Source organism: Triticum dicoccoides, chromosome 6A, assembly GCF_002162155.2.
Source record: "Triticum dicoccoides isolate Atlit2015 ecotype Zavitan chromosome 6A, WEW_v2.0, whole genome shotgun sequence".
NCBI classification, from domain to species: Eukaryota; Viridiplantae; Streptophyta; class Magnoliopsida; order Poales; family Poaceae; genus Triticum; species Triticum dicoccoides.
Genome location: NC_041390.1, coordinates 568,486,885 through 568,495,250, shown reverse-complemented (window position 1 = coordinate 568,495,250; position 8,366 = coordinate 568,486,885). Strand labels below are relative to the sequence as shown.

At 41.2% G+C, this 8,366-nt stretch overlaps 1 long non-coding RNA gene across 3 annotated transcripts; it reads left to right on the top strand.

Moving 5' to 3' along the window:
- Positions 1-4,666: 4,666 nt before the first annotated feature.
- On the top strand, positions 4,667-7,494 carry LOC119314242. 3 transcript variants are annotated; one of them, XR_005152244.1, is made up of 4 exons: positions 4,667-5,076; positions 5,681-5,748; positions 6,924-7,010; positions 7,148-7,494. It is a non-coding gene; the product is annotated as an uncharacterized LOC119314242 (long non-coding RNA). The 3 variants fall into 3 exon arrangements; XR_005152243.1 differs by having other exon boundaries at positions 6,896-7,010; XR_005152242.1 differs by having other exon boundaries at positions 5,681-7,010.
- The last annotated feature ends 872 nt before the right edge of the window (positions 7,495-8,366 follow it).

The window sequence follows — 8,366 nt, the reverse complement described above, 5'->3', positions numbered from 1 at the left end:
GCAAGCTCAACAAGTTAGAGGATCCATGACAACATACTTTATCTCAGATATAAGAACGACATAACTCATTACGTTGTCTTCCTTGTCCAACATCAACCCTTTAGCATGTCATATTTTAATGAGTGCTCCCAATCATAAAAGATGTCAATGATAATATATCTATATGTGAAAACCTCTCTTTCCTTATTACTTCATATTAATTGCAACAATGACCAAAGCTATGTCTGCCAACTCCCAACAACTTTTAATCATCATACTCTTTCTATGTGAAGTCATTACTCTCAATAAGATCAATATGAACTTTTTGTTTCTTTTTATTCTTTTTCTCTTTTCTTTTATTCACCCAAGATCATGGCAAAATAATCAAGCCCTTGAATCAACACTAATGTTTACTATATATAGCTCACGGACTGAATTACATAGATAGATCAAAAAGCAAAACTCAAAACTAGCTCATGACATAAACTTTATTCTACTAGATCAAGATACTACTAATAGGATCGAACTAAGAAAAACGATAAAGATAGGAGTTGTGATGGTGATACGATACCGGGGCACCTCCCCCAAGCTTGGTAGTTGCCAAGGGGAGTGCCCATACCCATGTGATTACATCTCCCTTGTCGGTGAAGAAGGTGGAGGTGTTGTAGATGATGCGGGCCTTGCGTCCATCTTCCAAGGCATAGGTTCTCCATCATAGAAAGATGATCGAGTCTCCGGGATCCTCAAATCTGCAGCCAAACTCATCCTTTTGAATCTATATTCATACTCACAGTTTTGGTTTTGCAGGTCATAGATTTGGGCTTGGAGGTGCTCGATCTTCTCATGAAGCTTGAAGATGGCCTCCCTGATGTTATCAGCATCCAACTTGTAGTTGCTAGCGAACTCCGCGATCATCATGTGGTTGGAGTTGAGTCCATGTTCCACCATCCCTTGGCACTTGAAAACTTGTTGCTCCACTGCTTCGAGCCTCATCTCCACGCTTCCGGTCCCCTTTGGTCCCTCTTCATCGCGGATGTGCAGCAACCCATCACGCAACTCAATGGTTTGAGGGTGTCGCAGCACCTCCGCGAGGTAAGGGTTGATGACCTTCTCGAAGAACTTGTCCTTGGAGGCGCTTGGGGCCGTCATGATAACCTAGATCTGTCAGAAAAACAGCTCGAAACAAGAACAGAGGAGATTTGCGTGATACGGGAGTCAAAACCTTCGGGAGGTTATATAATGATTTTTTACCGACCAAAATATGTATCGTGCAAGAAAACGGAGTCCGGAAGGCACACGAGGTGCTCATGAGGTAGGGGGGGGCGCCCACCACCCTCGTGGGGCCCTCGTGTCCTTCCCGGACTGCTACTTATTTTTCTATTTTTCTAAATATTCCAAAACGGAGAGATATTGCCTTAAAAATTGTTTTGGAGTCGGTTTACTTACCGTACCACATACCTATTCCTTTTCGGGGTCTGAAACGTTCCGGAAAGTGTCCCTTTTGTATTCCTCCGGGGTTACGGTTTCGATAATATTGGTTTCAACATTTACGGGATTACCTGAGATATAATGTTTGATTCTTTAACCGTTTACCACCTTCAGATTTGTGCCCTCGAAGTTGTTGATTTTTATGGCACCGAAACGATAGACCTCTTCGATAACATAGGGGCCTTCCCATTTAGAGAGAAGTTCTCTTGCAAAAAATCTTAAACGAGAGTTGTATAGCAATACATAATCACCTACATTAAGCTCACGCTTTTGTATCCTTTTGTAATGCCATCTTTTAACTTTTTCTTTAAACAACTTGGCATTTTCATAAGCTTGGGTTCTCCATTCATCAAGTGAGCTAATATCAAATAACCTCTTCTCACCGGCAAGTTTAAAATCATAGTTGAGCTCTTTAATAGCCCAATATGCCTTATGTTCTAGTTCGAGAGGTAAGTGACATGCTTTTCCATAAACCATTTTATACGGAGACATACCCATAGGATTTTTGTATGCAGTTCTATAAGCCCACAATGCATCATCAAGTTTTTTGGACCAATTCTTTCTAGACCTATTAAAAGTCTTTTGCAAAATTAATTTGAGCTCTCTATTGCTCAACTCTACTTGACCACTAGACCGAGGGTGATAAGGAGATGCAATTCTATGATTAACATCATATTTAGCAAGCATTTTACGGAAAGCACCATGAATAAAGTGTGAACCACCATCAGTCATTAAATATCTAGGGACTCCAAACCTCGGAAAAATAACTTCTTTAAGCATTTTAATAGAAGTGTTATGATCAGCACTACTAGTTGGAATAGCTTCTACCCACTTAGTAACGTAATCAACAGCAACTAAAATATGTGTATATCCATTAGAGGCAGGAAAAGGTCCCATATAATCAAAGCCCCAAACATCAAATGGTTCAATAACAAGAGAATAATTCATAGGCATTTCTTGACGTCTACTAATATTACCAATTCTTTGACATTCATCACAAGACAAGAAAAACTTACGGGCATCCTTGAAGAGAGTAGGCCAATAAAAACCAGATTGCAATACCTTATGTGCAGTTCTATCTCCAGCGTGGTGTCCTCCATAAGCCTCGGAGTGAAACTTGCGTAGGATCTGTTCCTATTCATGCTCAGGTACACAACGTCTAATAACACCATCTACACCTTCTTTATAAAGATGTGGGTCATCCCAAAAGTAATGTCTCAAGTCATAGAAAAACTATTTCTTTTGCTGGTATGTGAAGCTAGGTGGTATAAACTTAGAAACAATATAATTAGCATAATCAGCATACCATCACTACTAGAAATCCCCATATTTCCGATAGTGAAATATAATAGCCGACGGGCGTCGGTTATTAGAGTAATAGTCGACGGTAGTTCCAATGGCTGACCGTTATTGCCAACTCACAAGTATTACTACCAATAGCCGACGGTATACTAGATTGCCCAACGGTAAACATCCAACTCTCGCCCGACGGTTCATTATAATGTCCGATGGTTTTTGCTACACCCTCGGGGATTACATGTAATGCCCGACGGTGAAATTTAATAGCCGAAGGTGAAAGATAAAACTCTCGCCTATTAGTGTAAATGGTCGATGGTACATATGTGACTCTCAGTTATTTGGAAAATACCCAACGGGGGATAGAAATAACCGACGGTTAACTTTCACTCTCAGTGATATGCTTCAATGGATGGCATCAATAAACATGTGGAATGACCAATAGTAATTATATTCAGAATAATTCAAGATGATACATTTCTCTATAAGTATTAACCAATAGCTAGTATTCTAGAGTGTCTACTCACAGGCTATGTATTCACGCATAAGCTGATTTTATATACAAAAGTATGTACAAATTTCACACTTTTAATTGTTGACTTGCAAGTTCCATTCAGAAGTTTTATCTTTATATCGGTAATTTATTACTCCGGTTGTAGATTCTGCAGGTTGGAGGGGCGTTGGGTGCAGGCTCTACATCGGGGGAAACCCTTGACCAGTGAGGCCGGCCAAGATGTTGGCAACGCCCATGGCATTGTTTTCCTTCTTGTGGGTAACATCGAGACCTACACCCGGCCCTCCGCCTCTTGGCCGCAGGCGAAAGCCCCAAATCTCCGGATTGGGCGACGGCGGCGCATCGGCGTTGCTTTCTTCTTGAGGTGCCACCTTGAAAGCTCTTCATGGTCAGGGCTTAGTGCGGTGGTGGTCTGCTGGTCTTCAATAGTGTCCATGCTCGGCAGCTGCGGTGGGTGTTTGGGTCTTGGCCGGAGACGGTGGCGATGTATGAGTTTCCTTTAGGGGTGAGCTCGCCACGACTGTTGTCCTATCCTCGGCAACTGGTTGGCCTGTCCATTCGTGCTCGGGGGTGAGTTGCTCTGCCTGCCGATGGGACGGCGTCCTTCGATCCAGGATGAGAGGGCAGGGGTGCCCTATTTGGAGGCAGCGACGGGACAACAAGTTTGACCTTGGGTGGGAGAGTGTGGCTTTCGTCCGGCGGTGAATAGCTCCCTTGTCGCAGTCGTTGATGACATGATCTGAGGCCGTCGTTGTTCCGTGGAGTTGTGTATCCCGTTGATTCATTTTGTGTTTCTTGTTGTATGGCTAGTTGTAATTTGTGGTTTCCTTTATATATAAAGCGAGGCGAAAGCCTTTTTCGGTATAGCACACACATTCAACTATAACTTTATATATGCATACCAATATACTTCCTTCGTCTCAAAATAAGTGTCTTAAAATTAGTACAAAGTTGAGACACTTATTTTGAGACGGAGGAAGTATTATTAAATAGAGCTGCTATAACATATAAAGTAGTGATCTAAACACTTTTATATTTCTTTACAGAAGCAGTAAAATTTACGTACAATGATTCATGTCGAATATAGATTGATTCCATGATTTGGGTCATTTTTTTCTAGCTGATTTGGGTCCAACACACGTGACTATAACATCTGCCAATCGTACAAAGATCGGGCAGGGTAATTTCCATCATGGAATTAATTTTTATAAACCTCGCAAAAAAGGAATTAATTTTTATAGAAAATCTAAAAATAATTACTGTACTTCTGACATACTCCGTCCAATATTTCCCGCTTGATAACAACTTTTATCGTACGTGGCCACGTCCTCCCATCTCTCACCCCCTTTTCCCTCTGATGAAACCTCCCACACAGCTCCTTCTCTTTCCCCCATCCCCGCCAGTCCGCCACCACGCGCCAATCCCGCCGTCGCTCGTCGATCCGGCGCGCACTTCCACCCTCGTCTCTCTACCTGGTCCAGCAACGTCACCCAGCCCCTTAGCTTTTCCTCCCGATGCCAAAATGTCCTTTTGACTCCCGTCTCCGTCTTGTTAGCCCGCAGATCTGGCAGCCCTCAGCCACGACGCTGCGAGCTCTGCCTAGCTTGACCTCGTCGCCCCCATCCAATAGGTGCTCGACGCCGCTCCTCGGGACCGCGGTGGTCTTCTTCATGGGCTCTTTCTCCCTTCACCTCCTACGCCATGTATCGGCCCCTTCCTGAAGCTCCTCCTCATCCGTGTGCCCCCCTGATGTCGCCGAGTGGACCACGCCCACTCCTGCCTCCGCCCGCCTGTACCAGGTCCGGTCGCCTCTTCCTTTGGGCTTTGCGCAATTTGTCGAGCAGATCATATATGTGGCGTGTGTACGTGTGCTTTTGTAATGTATGGTGGGATTGTGTCCTGTTGAAAAACAAAGCCGCGCCTATTAGTTTGGAAAATAAAGTCAAGCCTACGTGTTGAAAAATAGTTTGATTAACTAGCAAGTGGCCATTTGCGCCGGTGAGTTGAGCTGGCTAGCTTGTGTTGATGCATGCATGTTTGGTCAAGGCTAGCTAGTTGCAGCAGTTGGGAATCCTATATACCTAAGAAGTTCATCCCCACTACTATATTTATCTTGCCATGCAGCCTAGCCACCTCATCACCCATGCCACATCATTAATTAAATGAAAAAATTTACTTTAGATAGTACGTACATTCCTAGTTCTTTTTCCTTCAGTTTTGGTTCATAGATGTAATTGTAAGTTTTGTAATCTCGCTTTTGCTTTTCTTCTCAGTATTTTGTAGTTTTGTAACATTTAACTTGTATGTCTAAGGCTGAAGCAGCCACTAACACGTTAACATCATGTCCCGTCTGTTCTTTCTCAAAGATGTAGAGCAGGGGTTCTTACAGTTTGATAAATACAGGCCACATCAGATTCTGAAGGCGGCTTTGAAAGGGGGTGAGATGATGCTCGTCAAGACTAACTGAAAAGGTTAGTACATCATGTCTTACCCATTTAGTTATGCGCCAATTTAGTTCTGGACAACATGAGCATGCTGCGGATAACATGCTTTGAGACATGCTCTTTTTATTTGAGCCTGATTTCTTAGTTTACCTCATTGCCTACGTGGTACTGTTGTACTATATATGATGTATGCACCTGATTATGCCCTATTTTCCCAGATGTGGCTCATAACTGAGATATCTATCTATTAAATCCATCTTAATTAAGGTGCGATGGCACAATTTGGTTGAACTCATATAGGAAAAGATGTTGCTATAATCAATTACAGTAAAATCATTTGCACAGAGAAAAATATTTCAACATTAGACAATATGATCTGGCATGTTTGACCCTTGTCAGGCGTCCTCCTTTCTAGCTTTTGTTTTTCCCTGTACTAGCTTTGCCTCTTTTGGTCTTCAGCTTTCCAGACCTTGATGCTTTTGAGAATGTCCAGCAAACTTGGTTTCATTTTAGTAATGGAACCAGGGAGGCGCCTCTCTGTTTATCTAAAAAAGTGGACGATATTGAATTTTTTTTGGAAGTGCATACAGAAATAATGGTAGCTTAACATGAAGAATGATTGTGACCTGTCATACGAAACATAAGAAGTTGCTTAATTTGGTATGCACAATATAACCTAAACTATTGTTGGTGGAGATTAGTGTTCTACTGCTATTTAATTTGTTTGAATGAAAAACTATATTTATATCTTTCTTTACATGACATTCTTAATCTATTTTTTGTGTTTATCGTATGCCCAAACTAGCCAATAGTGTTATGCTAGTGTACTGCTTTTGTTGTGTCATCAGACTGCAAAATGTAAGTGCTAGTATATATACTTTAGTGGGGTTGCAGATGTCTGTTGTACATTTGTACTTGGTTATCATTTTACAACTTCAACAAGCCAATGAATCGATTATCGACATGACATATGTGTCTTTCAGATAAGTTTTTTTACCTGTATCACATGGCCATCTTGGTGTAACCATAGTACATGCGGGTTCTGGACATAGGATTGTTACAGTTAATTAAAAAATGTCATGTGGTTCGAATTATATTAATGTTACAAGTAATTTCAAAAGCATGATGTGTTCTGAACTGTTGCAAACTTATAATGAAATTGACATTAGTGCAGTTTATTGGTATATTCCTTTTGTACACAGAGCAATGTGTAGTACCCAGTCTATTATTTGGAGTTGCGTTCCTGCTGATTCATGTAACCCTGAAAATTGCATGTGAAGGACCAAAAGGTGAGTACGTAGTCATACTATTAGATATCTAACCAGTCAATTAGAACATCTAAGTTCCTTTTTTTGTATCCTCAATTAAATTTCAACTATAGTATGTCATTTTCATCTCCCTTACATCTAGTCTAATCATTTGTTAGGAATGGGAGACGGTGCTGAAGAATCGTGATCTATGGCAAGGGTGATGATGTCTATGGCGATGATTGTTATGATCTATTTGGCGATGAGCATTATGATCCATATGGTGATGAAGGGTGACGAGTCTAGTGATCTTTCTTCAAGACGTTCAACAAAGTGAAATCATGGGGTTTTGGTCAATCTAGCTTATGCATAATGCTTGGACCATTATATCTTAGTTAATTTTTTTTGCATTTTAAACTTCCTAGATTGTTCATCATGATCAATGTAATTCTGATGCAACTCTTCTGATATTTTGAAAGTTGTGCTATATACAATATATGTTACTTGGTCATGTGTGGGCTGTGCAATTCTGTGATATATTTGAAATGAAAAGCAATCCTGACTAATGGCCTACCATGCAACGAACATCTGAGCTACACAATATGCCATCTTCTCAGTGTTCTTATATATATTGAAAGCTGTGCTATATATACCGAGGGTGTTCGTCGGCCTCTCAACTATAGGAATAAATGAAGGGGTGTATGCAAAACCAGCGATTATAATAGCTGACAGTTTGGTTCTCCTCTTAGTTATAATGAACCCCGATGGGCCAAATATGCCGTCACCTATTACAAAAGCTGAGGGGAATTGATAATTGTCAGGAAATAAATTCCCGACGGGAAACCGTCAGATATGAGCACCATCGAGTTTTGGGGAGCTGGCTCGCGACCAAAATATGACCGATGGCTCACCGTGAGCCAAATACCGTAGAAAAATGTATTACCCTATGGTACCGTCGGCTATTATTGTAATGGCCGACCAAGCATAGGCGACGGGAGATTGCCGACGGTGTACCGTCGGTTATAAAGAAAGATGACGGTGAAGGAAAATATCCGACGATAATTTGACCCTCGGTTATAATCGGAAATCTAGTAGTGCATGGAGTACTACGGGAAGTACTTATAACATTTAATTGTTCATCAGGAAAGCTATCATTAAGGTAGTGGGTCATCAAGAACATTTTCTAACCTAGACAAGTTGTCTGCAATGGGGTTCTCAGCTCCCTTTCTATCAACAATATGCAAATCAAATTCTTGTAGCAAGAGAACCCATCTAATAAGTCTAGGTTTAGCATCTTTCTTTTCCATAAGGTATTTAATAGCAGCATGATCAGTGTGAATAGTTACTTTAGAATCAACAATATAAGGTCTGAACTTATCACAAGCAAATACAACTGCT